We start from the raw sequence: 22,043 nt of genomic DNA, 5'->3' as shown, positions 1-22,043 counted from the left end.
GGACAGAGAGGAACACATTGCAGGCTCTGTCCTCAGGGGAGAGAACCATGATGCGACCTTTAGTGAGGGGAGCGTCATCTATAATGAGTACAAAATGAGAGGGACACACAGGAACCAGGTGGACCTCAGAAGAGAGTGTTTGGTGGAAGACTGAATGGAGCAGTCTGGTGAGGTGAGGTGGGAGCTGGAGCTCACATAGTGGGCAAGTACAGTACTTCCAGCTCTGCTCTTACTAGCCACATAATCCTGGGGAAGGCACTCCCCTCTGTCCAGCCTCAACTTTTTCACTTGTAAAATGAGGGTGAGGTGATGAGAATCCCTCCCCTTGTGTGCAGGGCTGTGAGGCTTGGCCTACCACAGTGCCTACCACAGTGCCTAGCACATGGTACATAGTGGCCTTGGCCCGGTAGCTCAGTTAGAGCATTGTCTCGATACAGCAAGGTTGCAGGTTTGATCCCGGGTCAGGGCACATACAAGAATCAGCCAATGAACGCACAAATAAGTGGAACAACAAATGGATGTTTCTCTCTCTCCTCCCCTCTCTCAAAATCAATTAAAAACAAAATAAAATAAAATAAAACAAAACAAAACCTTTAGCTTTCTCAGTCTCCTAAATGGACGGATGACCAGGGCCACAAAGCACCTTTTTACATTTATTAAAACTTTCGCCCTGGCCGGTTGGCTCAGCGGTAGAGCATCGGCCTAGCATGCGGAGGACCCGGGTTTGATTCCCGGCCAGGGCACATAGGAGAAGCGCCCATTTGCTTCTCCACCCCTCCGCCGCGCTTTCCTCTCTGTCTCTCTCTTCCCCTCCCGCAGCCAAGGCTCCATTGGAGCAAAGATGGCCCGGGCGCTGGGGATGGCTCTGTGGCCTCTGCCTCAGGCGCTAGAGTGGCTCTGGTCGCAATATGGCGACGCCCAGGATGGGCAGAGCATCGCCCCCTGGTGGGCAGAGCGTCGCCCCCTGGTGGGCGTGCCGGGTGGATCCCGGTCGGGCGCATGCGGGAGTCTGTCTGACTGTCTCTCCCCGTTTCCAGCTTCAGAAAAATGAAAAAAAAAAAAAAAAAAAAAAAAACTTTCCATCTGACTCTGCAGCAACAAGATTGCTTCAGAGGCCTGGCCCAGTTATTCACAGGTACCAGATTGGAGGGGCCTAACTTCAGTGACTCTCCAACCTCCAACATAATGGAAGCCACGCCCCCCCAGCCTCTCTCCCCAACATTAACCCTCTGTTCCAGGCAGGCTGGTCTCCTTGCTACCCCACCCCACCCCCACCCCCCAGCACACACTTATGCAGTCTACTGTAACCAGGTCCCAACCGGAATGCAAACCCTCAACTTGCTCACACACTGACCCCCTGCCCCAATCTACTTTAGATCAACATACATACTCATCTCCATTCTCATGTGAACAATCACTACACCTACCACATGCCGAGCCAAGTGTCAGGCTCTTTTTTGTACATTATCTCTTTTGATCTTGCAAAGTGGGAATAACCTATTCAATTTTAAGATGATGAAACTGAGACTAAGAAAAGGTAAAATGGTTTGCCCCATGTCACACAAGTAAGGGGAGCTTGGTGTGGACCCCAAACTTGTGCTTTTCCCACTAGACCCCACTGCACCAATAGCTCGGGGCTGGGCAGTTGCACATGGTTAAGGTGTCTTTCCTTATCCTGGTTCACCAATGTCAAGACAGACGCTTAATCTCTAGGGCGCTTTCTTCTGAAACATGCTACAGTCCTCAAGCTGACAGTTAAGGGGGGCAAAACAATCCGTTAGCTACTGATTTTTGCTAGTGTGGGGGTATGCAACATCATATAACCTTCCATGAGGGCTGCTTCCATCTTAGGGGCTTGTAGCCGCTTATGCACTTAGTATATTATTAATTACATATAGATAAAAATCATCACTATTAACACCTCTTTGGGGCTAATGCCCTGCCCAGTGATTGATCCATCTCTTAGTCCAGGAAGCTGGGCTGCCATTTTTTTGGGAGGCAGCATAGACTCGTGGAACGAATGCTTGGTTTTATTATGGCTCCTGCCCTAACTGGCAGTATACGGAGAGTTGGACAAGTCACAGCTCTCTGGACCTTGGTTCCTCATCTATAAAATAATGGGGTGCTGTTAGTTGAGTTCTGAACAACCTTCAGGCCTTAAAATATTTAGTTTCTTCAGAATCCCAGTTTCTCTTTTATCAACCAGGTTCATCTACCTACACAAAGAAGCAAAGACCCAGGTAGCAAGCCTCATTTTATCAATCCATGGCAGGAGAGGAGATGGATTTCTGCTAGTCCCACAGACTCCCCCTAATGAAAGGCTACTCAGGAGACCAGGTTTCTCAAAGGCTCAGCTATGCCAATTCCCATCCTCAGGAGTTATGCTCACTAAACAATAACGTTTTGAAGCCTGTGAGCATAGTTACTATTTCTGAACCAAAAACTCAGGCAAATAACCTGACCAAGGATTTTGATGTTGCTGCTTCCAGGTACTAGGGACAATCTAACAGATGGAAGAATAAATGGCAAAATACAGAAAGTTCCTGCATCTTTTGGGGACTTATGAGGACAACAGGGCAGAATAATTGAAAATGATATAAGCCCTCCATATCCATATGGGGGTTTGTGTCCTTGCCTTCCGACCAGATCCTCTGACTTTGGTTTTGACCCTCTAAGCAATCTATAAGCAGCATCTGGGGAAACTATTAGGCATCTCTCCCCAAGAACCTGAGATCAGATAAACAAGGTTATCCTCTGAGAACTAAACTATTTATTTTTAAGTGTAAAATACATCAGGAACAAGATAGGCAAAGTTACCTGAAAGAAACAGACTGGTCCTCAAGCCACAATTTAAGTAACAAGTTTAAAAAATCAGGTGTCCAACAGAAAGGAAATTGGATACCAATGAAAGTAATTTTTTTTAAGGAGACTTGAAAGGCAACTGTGAACAGGACTCCTCCCAGAAGTGTTTCAAGGAGAAAAAGGTGGGTACCCTGACCCAAGAGTCATAAAATCTTTAGATCTTACATGTCTGAGAATGTCTTTTCTTTTTTTAAGTGAGAGGAGGGGAGACAGTGAGACAGACTCTCGTATGCACCCCAACCGGGATCCACCTGGTAACCCTATCTGGGCTGATGCTTGAATCAACCAAGCTATTTTTAGCACCTGAAGTTGATGCACTCAGACCAGCCAAGCTATCCTCAGTGCCCAGGGACCGATGCTCAAACCACTCGAGCCACTGGCTGCAGGAGGGGAAGAGGGAGAAAAGGAGAAAGGAAGAAGGAGAGACGTAGACGGTTGCTTCCCTTGTGTGCCCTGACCCAGGATCAAATCTGGGATGTCAGCATGCTGGGCCAACATTCTGTCCACTGAGCCAGCTGGCCAGCGCCCTGAGAATGTTTTTATTACACCTTCAACTTTGATTGATACCAACTGACTTCTAGGTTGAAAATTATGTCCTCTCAGAATTTTAAGAACACTGCTTCATTGTCTCCTAGCTTCCAGTGTTACTGTTGAGAAGTCTGATGTCATTCTTTTTCTTGATCCTTTGTATATGACATGGTTTTTCTCTGGAAGCTTTTAGGATCTTCCCTTTATCCCTGGTATTTCATAGGAGCATACCTTGGTATGGGTCTTTTTATCATTTATTTTGCTGGTTACTCAGTGGGATTTTCACTCCATTAGTTCTGGACATATTCTTGTGTTGTCTTTGAATTTCCTTCCTGCTGTTTCCTCCGTTCTTTATTTCTGGAGCTCCTATTGTTGCATGTTGAAGTTCCCCAATTGATCTTCCAATTTTCTCATCTTCTCTGTTGTCCATCTCTTTGTCTTGTTATTCTGCTTCCTAGGACATTTCCTCACCTTTTATTTTCTAGTCCTTCTGTTGAAATCTTTATTTTGACTCTTACTGTCTTTCATCTCCCAGGTTCCTTCTAGGTTCTTTTTTATATTTGCTTGTTTGCTTGCTTGTTTTTTCGGTCATTCTTGCAGGTTGATGGTCTTCCTCAGATTACCTTATACTTAGCCAATCATCTCTAGCTATCTAAGGCTTGGGTGTTTTTTTTAATGTCAGTTTTATTGATGTTTAATTTACATGAAATGAAGTATATCTATTTTAAGTATCCTTGGATGGTGAACCTTGGCCATTGGCTCCCATGACACTAACAAGCTGATGGGAATCTCTGTGTGTAGATGGCACTTGCCAGGTTTTACTACAGAGTTACTGAGCTGGAAGCCTGTTCTTTTGTTGGAAGGCTGTTAAATGTCATCTTCTGGAGTCCTTTTTCTGGGGCCTTTCAGTTTCCCCAGAGAAAACTCTTTTTAGTATGGTCATAACTTTGGTGTCCTAGAATTAGGGGAGTAGAAGGAAGTTGGGGTCCCACTGTTCTAAAATGCAGACCCCTCTGCTTGAAGCCCTGTTTTACCCATTCTTCATTGTTTCTGGTGTCCCTAAGCGCAGAGGCTCTTTACTTCAATTTCTCCAAAGAATCAACCTTCAGCTACAGAGGAGGAGGTGTGGGAGTCTCTGAATGGATGGGGCTGGGGAAGGGCCAAGAGAGTCTGTTAACAGATTTTCAATATTCTCCCTGTTTTCAGCTCTGTACCTCACCCTGCTTTCTGGTTCATAGCAGCTATGAATCCTGAGCATTTATGAGGCTTTATGGGTGGAATAGTTTACTTCTGGCCAGCATTTCCAACCTTATGTATTTCTAACTTTTTTATTCATTTACTTATAGTTCAGTGGGATTTGGGGCAGCAACAAAGATAAATAAGTTTATTCAGTTTGTTGGGTTAACAGGAAGTTCCCTTTCTTATTTTGGCCAACTCTTATTCATCCTCCAATGACTTATTTAGTCAAGACCTCCTCCAGGAAGCCTGTCTCAATGTCCCTAGGCTGGATGAGGAGCCCTTCCTCTGTTCTCCTACAGGATCCTTTTCTTGGCTCTGTCACAGCCCTAAATCAAATTGTTCTGAAAATGTCCATTTACATGCCTGACTCTTCGTGTAGACTGAGAGTTCCTAGTGGTCTGAGGCTGTGTCTTAGTTGTGTCCATACCCTCAGTTACCACAGAGGTACAGAGCAAATATGTGGTGATGGAATGAATGAGTAAATGAATGACTATAAGAATGAATCAGAGCAGCCAGAGGGGATCATCTAGGAAGAGAAATAAGCTAAATGCAATTGTTCTTGTACAAGTACAGTTCCCTAAAAGTTGGAAGTTCCCTAAAAGCTGTATGTGCAAAGATGCCTGCTGTAGCATAATTTAAACCAGTAAAAGAAATGAGTCCGACTTCTATAACCTACATTCAGAGGACGGTTAAGTACATATGGTGCATTCTTGCCATTAAAAGTTATGCTTATGAAGAATATGCAATAACATGGAGAAATACTCAAACAAGAAAAAAAGAAAGACAAAATCATACGTGCTGTATCATTTCAACTAGATGAAAAAAATGCAGAGAACGAGGGAAATACATCAAATGTTCAGAGTAGCTACCTATGTGTGTTATAATGAGGGGTACTGTTTTTCTCCAAGTTTTTCTAAATGTTGTAATAGAAGACTACATTAAATGTATAATTTTTTAAAGCTCCTAAAAAAGGAAGATAAATATCCTGAGAGTGCTATGAACAAAATACTGTGAAGAGGACCTTAGGTCTGTGTGCACATCTACCAATGTGTGCTGGGAAGGCTCAGGTCTTCACTGGCCAGGGACCCTCAAAGCCCAGACCCATGGACCACCACCCTATCCTCACTGCAAAGCAGGATCTAGCCCAGGAAGCCAAAGGAGGCTCATGGAGCCCAGCCTAGGGCAAGTCACAATGACATAGGTTGTATTGGCAAACAGAGACCCCTACACTGAGTCCTACACTTCAGAGGCACTTCTCCATGAGCTGAAGGGTCTGTAGGGCAAAGGGAGCATGTCCATCAGGATATTTGGTTCTCTCTCTTACAGACTGCACTCCAGGTACCCAGAATCCCAGAATTCCCTGTCCAAAGTTCTTGAGCTTACTTGCAGGAATTGTATGTCTTATCCAGGTCCACCTGCTAGGCCCAACAGGTGGTCAAGGGGAAGGAGAAATAGATGGAGCTTGAATGAGGGCTAGGATGTCCACATACATCTCAAGGTTCCATATGAACCGTAAGTGGTAAGATTAGAGGGCCCATGACCTCAACTATACCAAACAATTGGGTACCAGAAATATCAACACAGGCAAGTCCACAGGTCGCTCCTAGCCCTGAGGGTTTGTAGAAAGGCCTAGCCCTGAGTATTGGACAAGTTTGGATTCAAATCCATTTATTTGTTGTGCAACCAAGGATAAGTCAATTTTCCTCTCTGAACCTAAGTTTTCCCAACTATAAAACAGGTATAATAATTCTAACCTCACAGAGTTGTTATGAGGCTTGCTGGGATCAGTGGCTTAGTGGTTGTGAGCATAGGCTGTGGGTCTGATAGGCCCAGGTTTAAATCTCAGCTCTGCCCCTCCTAACTATGTAATTTACATCTGTAAGGCACAGTTTATTGATCAATATATTAGAGGTAATAATACCACTAACCCAGAAATGGTGTTGGAAGGATTATAGTTAAAATAAATTTGTAATAAGATTGGGAACTGCTTAAATGAGAGAAGACTGCTTAGTAATGGTCTTGTGAACACTGGCTGTGGTGGGGCTGGCTGGGCCTCTGTGCTCCCCATCCTCCTGCCCAGCTTTCTTTTTCTCCATAGAACTTACCACTATTTGACATATTCTGTATCTTCTTGTTTCTTTTCTGTCCCTGCTCCCGACACTCACACACTAGAATGTCTTCTCCTTAGGCTAGAGGTCTTGTATGCTTTGTACACTGTTTCCCAGTGCCTGGAACTGTGAAGATGTTCTTCAGCAGTCAAGTAGATATCTGCCATGTAGACAGGAGTAAAAAGGCATTCTTGGCCAGAAGAATAGTAGGAACATAAGCATGGAAGCATAAAGAAGTCTGCTATGCTTAAGGAACCCCACGCAGTTCAGTACAACTTGAGTGCAAGGTCAAGAAGGGAACAGAGCCCTGGCCGGTTGGCTCAGCAGTACAGCGTCGACCTAGCATGTGGAGGACCCGGGTTCGATTCCCGGCCAGGGCACACAGGAGAAGCGCCCATTTGCTTCTCCACCCCTCCGCCGCGCCTTCCTCTCTGTCTCTCTCTTCCCCTCCCACAGCCAAGGCTCCATTGGAGCAAAGATGGCCCAGGCGCTGGGGATGGCTCTGTGGCCTCTGCCTCAGGTGCTAGAGTGGCTCTGGTCGCAACATGGCGACGCCCAGGATGGGCAGAGCATCGCCCCCTGGTGGGCAGAGCGTCGCCCCCTGGTGGGCGTGCCAGGTGGATCCCGGTCGGGCGCATGTGGGAGTCTGTCTGGCTGTCTCTCCCTGTTTCCAGCATCAGAAAAATGCAAAAAGAAAAAAAAAAAAAAGAAGGGAACAGAGTGGCTAGAAAGATGTGTGGAGTTATGGTCTGACCCAGAGGTGCATGCAATAAATGGTGTGGAGACTTACTTGTAATGGCCAGGAAGTGGAAAAGCACTAAGGGAAAAGCAAAGTTGTCTCCCAAGTTCAAGTGCCGCCTAAATCATGACTATGTGAAAAGAGAAAGTAAAAACCTTTTGAAAGATAATGCAGGTGGCAGACCCCTTTGTGAAGGGCCCATCTGAGCCAGGAATCAGACTTAGAAATGACAGATAGACAGGTATTGAAGTCAGATGGATGAGGTAATGGTGGCATGCAAGAAAATCTTATAAAGATTTATCAAAAGAGAAGAACAACTAGATGAACTACAGGAAAATCATAAAGCTCATTGGGTAATGTAACTGCTTTCAGAAGGCCACACAACATCAAGGCCAACATGGTGGTGGGGATGCAGAATGAAGGGCCTGGCGGTTTCAGCTGCTGGTTATCTTTTTGCTTCTGATTACTCTTTTTATAGTCCTTGTTTCTACTACCCATTGGACAAGTTCTGGGATGGTAAGGACGGTGATGATAATGATAATGATTGCTGCATATTTCAAAAGAAATATTTGGCTATTGCTTTTTAAATTTCTTTTCCAGGAAATACAGAGGCAAGTATCACTTCACATTTTTATTTTTAAAAATGCAGGCAGAAAAACATTTAAAAAACCCTGACCAGGTGGTGGTGCAGTGGACAGAGCATCGGTGTGGGATGCTGAAGACCCAGGTTAAAAACCCAAACATCGCCAGCTTGAGCGTGGAATCATAGACATGACCCCATGGTCACTGGCTTGAGCCCAGAGGTCGCTGGCTTGAGCAAGGAGTCACTTGCTCTACTGTAGCCCCCAGTGAAGGCACATATGAGAAAGCAATCAATGAACAACTAAGGTGCTGCAACTATGAATTGATGCTTTCCATCTCTCTCCCTTCCTGTCTGTCTGTCCCTATCTTTCCCACTCTCTCTCTCCCTCACTAAAAAAAAATACCGGCAGAGACTACAGCAAAGAGAGCCTTGAACATCAGGCAAGAGTGTGAACTTCATTCTATAATTACTAGGGAGCTTCTGGGGGGCTTGGCCCAAGGAGTGATAAGGTCAAGTGCTGTCTTCCCTAACCCCCAATTCCTTTCAATCACGAAATCAAGTTTTATTTGGTCCTTAGTATATTCTGCCTTCTAATAACCCAAAAAGAATAAAGTAACTATTTATTAAGCACCTACAATGGTCTGATATTTGTATTATCTTCATAACAGCTGTACAAGGTAGACAATACCCTTCTCATATAGATGGGAAAATCGAGGCTCAGAGTAGCAACGTGATTTACCTAGAGTCACACAGCTAATAAGTAATGCAGCTCATATTCAAGTCTGGGTTTGTCTGATTCCAAAACCGACGCTTTTAACTGCTACTGCTGTGGCTTCCTTCCGTCATGCCAGAGCTAAGCGGTACTTTGTCTCCCACACCAGAGGTAAGCTTGTTCTCTCTCCCTTGCCCGAGTCGATCTCCCCTCCACACACTGCAGCCCAAGGCTCCCACACCATGAGCACTCGGGGAGTGCTTTTGGAAGAAATAATCATTCAGGATGGAAGAGGGAAGCACCAGAAAGGGAAGGTAGGAGGTAGGGTTAGGCATAGGTATTGCAGGCCAGTTCAGCTCAGTACTATAACAGAGGGGGTGGGGAGAGAGAGGAAAATGGAACTGGCTTTCCAGCCCTCCCTTCCTGCCTCCCTCTGTTGGAGAAAGAGGGATGGAGGTTCAGCCATGATGAGAAAGAGTGGGTGGAAGGGGGAGCAGCAGCTACAGCAGCCCGCTGCTGCAGAAGCCTCAGCTCTGCCTCAAAGCCCCTTTCTGTGCATTTGGGGCCCATGTCTGGCCCACCGGATCCCCACTTCCTAAGCAAAGGAGGCTAGGCTGCTCTCCAAACATCCACCTAAATCCCGCCAAGGCACAGCTCACAGCAGACCCAGACCCTCTTCGATCACAGCAAGGGCTTCCTGAGAGCTGGAGGGGCCGACTCAGGGGCCAGAGGAAAGCAGGGCCAAGGCAGGGGCCAGAATGCAGGCCTCCAGTCCCTCAGCTGAGACCTCTCTTGACTGCACGGTCTCGGTGGCTGACGCTGAGGGAAAGGGGTGCTCTGAAGGCTTCAATGGCAATGCTCGTGGCAGGGCTGGAGCCAGAGGCAACCCGTGCCTAAGCAAGGCCATTCGAGCTTGGGGATTTGGGGATTTACTAATAATTTCCATTCTCAGAACGGATTGAGGGCCCCGGCCGGTTGGCTCAGCGGTAGAGCGTCGGCCTGGCGTGCGGGGGACCCAGGTTCGATTCCCGGCCAGGGCACATAGGAGAGGCGCCCATTTGCTTCTCCACCCCCCCTCCTTCCTCTCTGTCTCTCTCTTCCCCTCCCGCAGCCAAGGCTCCATTGGAGCAAAGATGGCCCGGGCGCTGGGGATGGCTCCTTGGCCTCTGCCCCAGGTGCTAGAGTGGCTCTGGTCGCGGCAGAGCGACGCCCCGGAGGGGCAGAGCGTCGCCCCTGGTGGGCGTGCCGGGTGGATCCCGGTCGGGCACATGCGGGAGTCTGTCTGTCTCTCCCCGTTTCCAGCTTCAGAAAAATACAAAAAAAAACCCAAAAAACAAACAAACAAAAAAAAAACGGATTGAGGAAACAAAACAACCATTTTAAAAGTAGTTTTAACCTTAGTTTGGGCTACAAGAGCACAAATGTTTATATCTCCCCTCTCTCCCAGGACCCGACTAACGTGAAAATGAAGGAATAAAATAAGGTACAAACTCATAACAGTGAAAAGGATGTGAGAGAGAGGGTGATGAGAAATGGCCGCAAATTTCTGAAAGCAAAAAACAAACTGAGGAGTGTTCACAGTGGGAGAGAGCCAGGGACACCACTCAGGGGACTGCAGCTGGCGAGGAAGCCAGTCAGGCCACCAGGGGTCCAAAGAGACTCCAGACTTTTAGATGGTACGTGTGAGGGAGGAGCTGAAAACATGGGGGATAAACTGAAGGTAAATATAGGAAATCCTCCCCTGTCCCCCAACCTGCAGACCCAGAGCACAAACTGCATGGCATTCACCCTCAGGCAAAATATCAGAGGGCTTTTGGCTAAAGAAATTAAACTACCCGGGATGAATTTGGGCACTGAGTGACATGTTGATGCCCCCCCCCAATAAAGTGCTTTTTATTCTGCCATTTAGGGGGACATCCATTATAACAGTCAGCTCCTTGTTGGCTCACCTGAAATAAAGCCAGTGAGTGAACACACTAGTCTGGATAGACAGACGTCTCAGTCAGACCTTCTATTAATTTGTTCATAAACTAGAAAATGGTCAATATGAGAGAAAAGGTGAGTGGCTTCGAGGATCAACCCAGGAAGTTCAACATCCAACTAACAGACATTCCAGAAAGAGAGCACAGAGAAATGAAAGGAAGGAAACTATCAGAGAAATTATGTAAGAAAAAACAAGGTGTATCAAATGGCAAGGGCTCACTGAGAACCAGGTGGGGTGAATGACAAACAGACCTTGAGCCGAGTGCTGGTTACATAAGGAACCTTCGGCTTGTAAAAATTGACCAAGTTATTTATTTGTGATGTGAGCATTTTTCTACGTGCATTTTATATTTCAGTGTGAAGTTAAAAAAAAAAACCACTCCTAGAAAATCTCTAAGTAAAATTTCCTAGAACATGTGTTCTGATTATCTTGTGGATTCAAGAACTCCACACAACAGTAAGCAACCAAGAAAATAAATAAGAGAGAAGGAGGGAAGGAGGGAGGGAGGGAGGCAGAAAGAAAGTCCTGGTCCAAATAAGAAACAAAATAAAAAGTGATGTGATTTTAGGCCACTTGTAGAGCATAAAAAAGGAAAATTCATTTGATCTTGACACTAGAAACATTTTTTTGGAAGAACGAAGTTTGTGACAGGGTATCTGTGGGAAGTGATGTGCAATTATAGTACATTGTTTGGTCTTGAGATGAAGAATATTGACAGTCATCATCACACAAACAGTGTCTTGGTGGTCAACTTTTGAAATCAATTTGTCAAGATAAAGCACTGGAAACCTAATTATTGTTACAGAACAAGATACAAATGTAGGCCCTGGCCGGTTGGCTCAGCGGCAGAGCGTCGGCCTGGAGTGCGGGGAACCCGGGTTCGATTCCCGGCCAGGGCACATAGGAGAAGCGCCCATTTGCTTCTCCACCCCTCCCTCCTTCCTCTCTGTCTCTCTCTTCCCCTCCCGCAGCCAAGGCTCCATTGGAGCAAAGATGGCCCGGGCGCTGGGGATGGCTCCTTGGCCTCTGCCCCAGGTGCTAGAGTGGCTCTGGTCGTGGCAGAGCGACGCCCCGGAGGGGCAGAGCATCGCCCCCTGGTGGGCGTGCCGGGTGGATCCCGGTGGGGCGCATGCGGGAGTCTGTCTGACTGTCTCTCCCCATTTCCAGCTTCAGAAAAATACAAAAGAAAAAAAAAGATACAAATGTAACCAGCCTCACTGGAGGCAAAATTACTGAATACAGAGAGGTTGGGAGGCAGAAGGACAGATGACAGATGGAGGGACCGATGGGGCACTAGTAACTACATCTCACACACTGACTGATCAAGGAAAACTGGGAAATTGATGGAATAAGAAATCACATTTCAAAGTAGTAGTTAAGAAAGTTACAAAGGTAACTAATAACTATATAGTTACATAGTACATAATTATATATATATATATATAGTAATATGATTATCAAAATTTAGGTGGGGCCAGAAAGAGCCAAGAGTTATAAATAAGCTAAATTCTCATTTGTCACAGTAGGAAGACTTCGACAGGTAATGTTTAATGTTAAAAATGAAGAAATAACCATTAGAGTATGTCATTTCGAGATAAGAAGTTAGCACCAGAAAACCTAAATGGTAAAAGTGTTCCTTCTGGGAGCTGAGAAGTGAGGGCAGGGCGACGTTGACGTCTTACCTTATAGGTTCTTCTTCTTTTTTTTTTTTTTGTATTTTTCTGAAGCTGGAAACGGGGAGACAGTCAGACAGACTCCCGCATGTGCCCGACCGGGACTCTGCCCCCCCGGGGCGTCGCTCTGCCGTGACCAGAGCCACTCTAGCGCCTGGGGCAGAGGCCAAGGAGCCATCCCCAGCGCCCGGGCCATCCCTGCTCCAATGGAGCCTCGGCTGGGCTGCGGGAGGGGAAGAGAGAGACAGAGAGGAAGGAGAGGGGGAGGGGTGGAGAAGCAGATGGGCGCTTCTCCTGTGTGCCCTGGCCGGGAACCGAACCCAGGACTTCCGCACGCCAGGCCAACGCTCTACCACTGAGCCAACCGGCCAGGGACCCATATAGGTTCTTGTGTACTATTATTTGCCTTTTTAACATTGTGTAAATGTGCTGCTTTGATTTAATTTGAAAAATAAGTCCCTCCTCCGTCTTTGGACTTGAGTCTCCCACATAGTACATGCAAAAGGAGGGAAGTTAATGATTCCAAGGGGGCGTTGACATGAGGACCTGTTCTTCAACCTATGCTTCTTTTTAGAGCAGGGGCAAGACAGGCGAGGGAAGGAAGGACTGGCTCCTCCCTAACCACCCTCAGTTCCCGGAAGACCATGGTGATCCACGCAGCGCAGCCTTCTCGGCTGCCCCACCCTACACACTCTCTGGTCCCCTTCAAACGCTACCATTCCCAGTCCAGCCTTTCCAACCTTCCATTCATTTAACTCTTTATGCCTGTTAGTTATTTATATCTACCTCTGTCACAAAGGATTGAAGTGGCTTACTCTAAAAATACAGGTAAGAAAAGAAGAAAAATTGAACTAGAAAATAAGAACTCAGGAAAAGGGTTCAACAAAGATACTGGGGCTGTCCTTCAAATTAACTGGTGGAGGAGGCAGAAAGCAAGATACAATCAGTTGTGACAGCCTCGTACTAGCAAGGAGGAAATAAACCAGTTTTCAGGAGAAGCAAATCTTTGCGGAGCACTGAATTCTTCCAGTCATTGTCTATTGGAGATTTCATGAATGAGAAGGAAATAACTATTTTTCTTTTGTTTTGCTTTGTTTTTCAACTTTGTCTAATTTTAATATGTTATTTAAATATCTGGATGAGTTGTCTCTTATAAAAACTGAAGAATACCTGGCAATATCATGATTATAAGATGAGGATTATGATTTGGTAAAATCACAGATTATTTCACTGGTGTACTTCCCCCCAAAAATGATTCTTTATTGAGAACACAAAAAGTACTAAGAAGTGCCATTCAAATGATCTTGGGTAATCTTGCAAATTGGACATTGTCTACCCATTTTACAAATGAAAAAACTAAGGCTCAAAGAAGGTAAAATGACCTAGCTGAGGTCATCCAGTGGGTTGAGGCAGAGCCTACATTCAAACTTTGGTCTGTCTGTCTCCAAAGCTCATTCTTTTTTGTATCATACCACAGGACCCCAAAACAAAGACACCCAGGCTGGAGACACCCTGCCCAAGGTAACGGGGACACAGGGATGACACACCCTCTCCCGTGAAAACAGAATAAGGGAGATGACAGGCCTGGCTAGGGGGCCAGAAACTGCCTCTGAGCTGCCTCAGTTTCATTAAAGGAGGATGTCCAAGGCAGAAAGCAGCAGAAAGCAGAAGAAAGGAGGCTGGGCTTGAGTTGAGGAAAGGAGACCGTGGGCCCCAGCTATGAATCTAGCAGAGCTAATCTCTGAGGGGATGAACCAGGGCAGAGGGTTTGGCTGCCAGGGAAGCAAGAGACCCTTTAAACCAGGGGTCAGGAACCTATGGCTCGTGAGCCAGATGTGGCTCTTTTGATGGCTGCATCTGGCTCACAGACAAATCTTTAATAAAAAAATAATGTTAAAAATATAAAACATTCTCATGTATTACAATCCATTCATTTCCTACCGCTCGTGTTCATGGTTGCAGGTGGCTGGAGCCAATCACAGCTGTCCTCCGGGACAACACCAAATTTTTATTGGATAATGCGTAAGGTACACGGGTCGTTGTATGGCTCTCACTGAATTACATTTTAAAATGTGTGGCGTTCATGGCTCTCTCAGCCAAAAAGGTTCCCAACCCCTGCTTCAAAGATGCCTTCTCTTTACTGCATCCTCCCCAAGTCACTCAGCCTCCTCGAGCCCTGGTTTTCTCATCTGTAGAACACAAAGATAATGATCTCCGCAACCTCCATGGGATTTCGAGACAGAAAATACTGTAGTTCATTTAAGCAATGGTGCTTTGATCACTGGCATTAATATGAAGGTGACTCTTCTAATCAGATCTCCTCTGCTCGCATGTTGAGTGGCCTTTTACAAGTCCTTTCTCTCTCTGGGCCTGAGTCTCCTCATCTATAAAATGAACAGCCTGAGCTGGATAATTTATAAGGGTCCTTCCAGCTCCAAGTTGCTTGCCTTTTCCGCTGGTATTAAAACCCTCCTGCTCATCAGCGGCTGCCACCCCACTAAGCTCCTGCGGGAGGCTGCGTTCCCCATCTCAGCGCTTGTCATTGTGTTGTCACTGCTTTTCTCCCCCCAGTAGATTATCTACTCCCACTGCCCGAGCTCGGGCCTTACCACCTCTTCCTTAGATGATCACATCTCCTCACTGGATGCCCTCCAAATTGTCTTCCAAATTGGCCTCTAGTGGGATTTCTCCAAAACATGGATCTCAATAGGTCACCTCATCTTCTACAAGGACCTCTTCCTTCACCTTAAAACCCTATGTTGCCTCCCAATTCCCAACAAGATAAAGCTCCTGAATCTACTATTCAAGTGGCCTCATGATCCGAGCTGGTCAGCTCCTCAGACTCTTCTCCAGACACACCCTGCTTGTGCTCTGCTTTGTACTGATTTGATAAAAGTACACTTTCCCTTCCAGTGCCCTGCTGCTTCTATGCCTCTGTATTTTTGCTCATGCTGCCCCCTCTGTCTTAACCTCCCTTTCGCCAATTGCAACCAACCCACATGACATCCTTCTTCTTCACCTAACTCTTGCGCATTCTCCAAGCCTCGGTTCAGGCATCACCTCCTCCAGGAAGCCCTTCCTGACAGGGTAGATGTTCCTCCATTGGGTACCCATGGTCCTCTAGCTCACCTCTGACACAGCACACAGAACATCATATTGCAATCATCTGTTTCCGTGACCACCTTCTTCATCCAACTGTGAGCACCCTGAAGCCAGGAACTGTATTATGTTAATCACGGAACACCCTGCCTGCAATACAAGGTGTGCCACATACTAGGCACACAATATTCACTGGACTGGCCTCTCTCTTGGAAGTGTGGTAAGTTCCCACACGACTTCGCTCTCCTGCCCTTCCATGGACTGAGTAAACACACACTACATGATGAACACTTCATATGCGTCCTCTTAAGTCTCACAACAATCACCATAAGATGGGTTATTCATGAATCGGTTGGTATACCAGATGTGTATAGTTGTGTGAGATGCCTCCCAGTTTTATAAGGAAACCTTGGGGAAGGAAGAAGTCGGGTATTTTTTATTCCAGTCTGGAATCCAGTAGGGAATTATAAGGCCCACACATGCAATCATAGTATCCCTTTTAAAAAGGCATAAAATCACAGTTACAAATACATGCATTTGATATTAGTGAAATGGCACATATTGAGTGACAACTGTGATAGATTTCCTCCTAAAATGTTAGAGGAATACTCTGATCGGCAGCGTGCCTCTGGCTTGTTTTGAAAAGGCTGTGTGTGATGCAATGATGCTAGCTGGGCTGTTTTGTTTGCTACAATCCACCTCCAGGGGGCAGGGCAGCCTCACATATTATTTCCCATCCTTGTCTCTCAGTTCTCCCTCTTGATCAGAAGCTTGATGGGTGTGCTAAGCAGCCAGTAAATTTTCTGAGACATTTTTGTAGAGGGCAACAAAAGTCTTACATATCAGAAAACACATTTTGATCCCCGTTTTCAACCTGAGAAAACAGAGGCTCTAGAATCACAAAAAGTCTTTTTCCCTCAGCACCACCACTCTTTCTTCGAATGCTAAGTTCCCAGACAGCTTCAGTTCCTAAGTGCTTGAGAACAGGCTTCCCCGTGTAAGTGCTCTCAACACACATGCTTGAAGAGAGACCCAATGCCACGAGGAACTGAGAGTAACTAGCAAATGATCTTGCCTGAAATGAATTACCTCAAAAGAGGAAATAAGTCATTTATGCGCCATTTTTCCCTGTGATAAGTGTTGATTATGTTTCCAGGCGATACATCAAGAAGTGAGCCAGAGAGGCTGAGTCTCATTCTGACTCCAAGACGCTGTGCCTGGCCCATAGTCTGAGCCTAGGATTTAATAAATAAATGAGTTCCCACTGCACTGGGAGCACTGACGGCACAGAGGTCCTATGCAGGCCTCTTTGCTCCTTTCAGAACAAAGTATTTCTTGCATTGAGGATCAAGACCATAGTATGACATGGCAACAGCATAAGACAAAGAGGTGACCATGAGTAGATAGGCCTAAATGTCTCCAAAGTCTGGTCTGACTCTGTTACCCTGACAGTCCATGAACTTGGAGACTGGTGTGTGTGAGGAGCACAGAGAGCAAAGGCCAAACAGCATCAGGGAGCATGAGGAAAGAGCCACATGGAAGCCAAGAGAATTCTGAAGTTGAGCCATCTCTCTATAGAAGTCCTGAATGAAGAACTCTTAGGCACCTGTGGCCATTAGTTTCCGGCGTTCATTTGTCTACTCAACATTTATCGAGCAGCTACTACGTGCTATGTTCTGTGTTTCCAAACCTCTAGCTCCTTCACTCATGCCCAGATCACCTAGCATCGATACAACATGCACTCAATACATGTCATTTAAATCGCAGTCTGAAGGGGCTCTCAATCTAGCAGAGAATACAAGATGTAAACAAATAACCGTCAAGGTATCAAAAGGGGCAAAGTGCTCAGTTCAAGGGTCAGCGATAGACCAAACACCAGGAGGGGCCAGCAAATGAACGTGGGAGAGACGGCAGCAGAGCTGAGCCTGGGAACTGAATGGAGCAGCCCAGGAGAAAGGAACAGCATCAGCAAAGACCCAGGGGCTATCAGAAGGTTGACTGGGCTAACAGTGGGGCACACAGGCCAGTCTGACTGGAGCATGGTCTGTGTGAAAGGGGCTGTAAAATGATGAGAGGAGAGCGGTAAGTTGGGGTCACATCCAAAAAGGATCGTGTATGGTGGGAAGAAGAATTTGAAACCCCTCTTGCAGGCAGAAGAGAAAGCAAAACCACAGGAGCCCTGCTGAACACTTGGTCCAGCTGCACTTTATCAGAGGCTTGGCGAAGGAAGAGCAGGAGAGGTATTTCATAGGGGACTATGGCAAAAATCTGCGAGGTGATCGGGAGAGGGAGCCGGACTGGGGCAGTGGTCCCTGGAGCTCTGCTGGGGAAAGCCCTGAGCGGCCCCTGCCTGCGAAGGCAACAGCGCGCCATAGGCTCAGGAGCCAGAGGGTTCTGGGCTCCGTGCGCTTGTGCAACCTCAGGCAGGTAACCACACCTCTCTGATCCTCATTACCTTGTCAAAAATTAGGGTAATTTTAATACCCACCTGGCAGGGACTCTGTGCAAACGAGATAAGAGGCAGCAGTGCCTGATGGGTAAGAACACTGCAGGTGGACCCTGGAGCCCGACCACCAGGGCTCTTTCTAGCTCCTTCTCAGTTCTTCCCTTTGTTCACTGAGTGACCTTGGGCAACTTATCTAATTTTTCTGGACCTTGATTTCCTCATCTGTAAAATGGGTTTAAGAACAATATCTACATCAAAGGATTCGAGTGAAGATCGAATAAATTTATACATGGAGAGTGCTTAGAACAAACTGCTTGGCACACAGTAAATGCAGTTAAAAAAAAAGTTAACTATTATTACATAAAACCACATAGTGTGGCACCTGGCATGAAGAAGGCTGAGACTCCCTCAGCACAGGCGTAGCCCCTTCTCCATGCTCCAGGCAGCAAATTCAGAAACCACAGCAGGAGAGGTGGGCCAGATTAAAGTGCAGCAGAGGGCAAGCCTGCATCTAATCTTCTTCCCACTACCCCTCCAGGAGACACCCACTCTTTTCAAAGCCACGTGCCTGGCTTCTGGTCCTCGACCGCTGGTCTGGCCTGCCCTGATCCCTCCTTCCACCGTGAATTTCTACTCCTCACCATCTTTGCTATCCATTTTGTCCTGGGCACTATCATGATGAGGAGCTGGCCTGAAACTCTGTGTTTGTGTTTCTGATGCGGGGAGAGCTATTAAGCAAAGAGAGCATGGTGTTGGCTCAGCCTGGTGGCCCCTCCTGCTGTGTGCACGCAGCTAAGAAATGTTTGTGGATGACAACAACCCCATTCTTGCCCCAGATCTAGACAGAGAAGGAAAACTCTTCCAATTCTCATTCAACTTGACATTATCATTTCCTCCCACACGAGTATAATGCTCCCAATACAGTAAGAGGAAGATAAATGGTTTTCCCTCCTGAGAAAAAAGAGAGACCACCCCTGGGAAAAGCACCCGAGACCCCACAGGAGACAGATTTCCTCAGCCCCCACCCCCCCGGCTCGCTCCCTCCCTCCCAATGCCCTCAGCCCCTGCGGGATGCACTCTGGCACTCCACCGCATGTGGCAGACAGCTGTGTGGCACACCAGATATTCCCCTGGCTGTCAAGAACACCAGGCCGGCCCTCTGGTTGCTGTCCCCCAATGTGAGCCAGCTTGTGGCGTAGGCAGGGGTTGGGGGCAGAGGATGGAGTGTTACCACCAAACCAGCTTCAGCCCACCACCGCCTACAATAGAGCCAGAGCTGGGCCTATGCACACGCATGGGAAACACAGCTCTCTCCAGCATGGAGTAGCTCAGCAGCCCTCCCTTCCCCCGCAACATGTCTGTAAATCATTCCAGGTGCCTGACCTGCAAGGGGAGCCAGGTCAAGATCAACAAAGAAAGAAGGGTTCTTCTCTGGTCATCTGGAAGGGGGGGCAACAATTCCAGGGGAAAACACTTGAGCATTAGGAGCAAACAGCAGATACTAAAAAAAAACCCACAAAAAACAAAAACGAGCAAAGCTCTCCCGTACTGTAGACCAGCGGCCAGAAGGAGGTCGGGCCTCATCTAGCTCTCTGCTGTACCAGAAAGGCCACACCCAGAGCACAGCAGAAGGCATACTGGCATCCGGGAATTTGTCCAGAAGAGACAGTGCAGGAGGATGTGGGAATCCTGGGGGGGGGATGACATGGGTGGGGGTGGACGTGACAGCTGTTATCAACTGCAGTAGAGGAAAAGTTCACAGTATCGGGAACCTGTCTTATGGGTAGTGTGATTTCTGCTGTGTCGCCTCACTTTCCTGAGCCCTCAGTTGCTTCAGCTGTAAAATGTGGATTGTGTTGACAGACGCACAGGGTCGCTGGGAGGACTCTGCAAGTCCCTAGGCGGGTGGGAGGGGGGGGGGGGGGCTCAACAAGCAGCAGCTGGGCCCAGGCCCCTCTCTCCCCTCTTCCTCCACCAGAGGGAGCCCAGGGACCAGGAGCGCCCAGCCTGTACTAGCATCTACCTATCCTCCCCCAATGCTGCAGCCTCTGCTGCTAAACTCCCACCCTGCCTGCCCTAGCTTTCAGCGGCAGCCTTCTCACCCACTCTACAAACCCAGCACAGGCCTGGCAGGGGAGTCGCTTGCAGCAACTGTGGTGGCAGCAATGGCTACTGCATCAACAGGCCCTCCTGATGCCTGGCCAGGAAGGAGAGTGGAAAGAAGAGACACACACAGTCTTCTTCCCTCCCCCATCAACTCCCCCCCCTCATCCCGAGTCATTTCCTCCTGCTCAAATCCTCCAGATACCTAAGATTCTCCTGGCCTCTCCCAGTTCACGACCCAGCCAGGTCCTGAGGCTGAGAGATTCCTGTGGGGTGGAAAGCTCTAGTAGAAAAACAGGCATCGAGACAGGTAGACTTGGGTTCTAGTCCCAGCTTCACTAGGAACTAGCAGCATAACCTTGAACAAGGTCTCTTCATCTTGGAGCCTCAGTTTCCTTACTTCTAAAATAGAGCTATTAATGCTCACTGCACGGGGCCTGTTGTGAGGACCAAAAGAGGAAATAATGGATGTGCAAATATTTAATATGTGGTTAGGAGAAATTCAAAGAACTATCTAAACCCCCTTATTAATCCAGCAGGAAATGTGAAGCCAGGAAATCCAAAAGAACTGGGAAGGATCAAGAGGTTGGCTTGTGTGGATGGCAGAACACAGAGCTCAAGAGCAAACGGGCTGCCAGCCAGCCAAGGGATTCAAAGCTATGTCTGTAGGATAGAGAATTTGAGCATCATGGAATCCTGGAATTGAGGGAGGCCCAGGTCATTTCACTGGGCTTTCCACTCGATTCAGGAATTGCTTTCTCCAGCTCTCCTCGACCCCACCGGGCTTCTGCTGGGCACATCCAGCCCGCCCCTGCTGCCACTGCAACACCAGACAACCAGGGTGGACAGTTCTTCCAGATTTATCCCACATTTCCACACTGTTCTTGGTTCTGCTCCCTGGGGCCACACATAATGAGGCTGCTTCCTCTGTTACAGGCCTGCTCACTCTAGAAAAGTCCCAGTCAGGCTTGGGGACCCCAATGCCCATCTAACCTACCTCTGCCCTCACCCTACCATGGCCTTCTCTTGAAAGAAGACCAAGTCTGTGCTTGCTTGACCCAGACCTTTCCTCCAGTGTGAGGCTGCAAGCTGTACGCAGTCAGTGCTCCAGGAATGGGCTCCCAACAGCCCATCTGGGTGGGAGAGCCCATGTCCCTTGCCCCCAGACTACTTTGGGACAGTCCACACCAAAACTCAGCTGAGGGTGCACTGCAGTGGAGCCCAGCCGGGTCCTCGAGCTGCAGCTGCTACTCCTGGGACCCAGCCATCTCAACCCAGCACCCCAGTCTGCTGCCTCACCACGGGGGAGTTGCAGAGAGCTGTCTCCCGGCAGATTTCCTGAAGCAGAAGGCTTCCCCACCCCCAGCCCAGCCTCCAGGAGACACTCCACTGGTTGTGGCACATGGTAGGACCAGCTGAGCAGTGAGAGGAGGGGGAAGGCTGTCCATTCGCTAGAGGACTTCAGACTTGCTCTGTAGTGTGGCCGGACTAGTCACAGAACCATCAGATTTAAGCTGGAGTGTCCCTTAAAGAGCATTCAAGGCAGACCTTGCCTTTGAAAAAGATATAGGGGAACTGATGGCCAGAGAGAGGAAGGGACTCACTCAAGGTCACAAAGCCAATCTGCAGCAGAGCTCAAAGGGGAACCCAGGTCTCCTAACTCCCAGTTCAGTGCTCTTTCCAATCCAGCAGAAGAGAAATCAAGAAACCTTTAGGGCAGCCCTGAGAGCCTGCATGCCCTTGACTGTCTCAGCCTGACATTTATCCGGCCAGCTTATGGTGGTATCTGCATGGAAGAAGTGGACCTAGCCCGTGTCCCACCAAGAGATAATGCCCAGGTGTCCCAAATCAGCCGCCACACAGACCCCAGCACAGAAAATGGCATCGACCCAAGAGGGAAGCTCTGTACACTTTTCTTCCTTGTACACTCTTTAACTGGGTGGTGCTTTTCTTGAAGGTGGAGAAGG

The 22,043-nt window shown here is 47.7% G+C and overlaps 1 protein-coding gene across 3 annotated transcripts in view; it reads right to left on the bottom strand.

Moving 5' to 3' along the window:
* IQSEC2 (IQ motif and Sec7 domain ArfGEF 2) overlaps positions 1-22,043 on the bottom strand; it is an 81,820-nt gene that overhangs the window by 58,299 nt on the left and 1,478 nt on the right. The gene's annotated exons all lie outside the window — the stretch shown is intronic.

The sequence above is a fragment of the Saccopteryx leptura genome, chromosome X, assembly GCF_036850995.1.
Source record: "Saccopteryx leptura isolate mSacLep1 chromosome X, mSacLep1_pri_phased_curated, whole genome shotgun sequence".
Classification (NCBI taxonomy): domain Eukaryota; kingdom Metazoa; phylum Chordata; class Mammalia; order Chiroptera; family Emballonuridae; genus Saccopteryx; species Saccopteryx leptura.
Note: the sequence above shows the minus strand (reverse complement) of the source record. Positions and strands in the feature narration are given on the sequence as shown.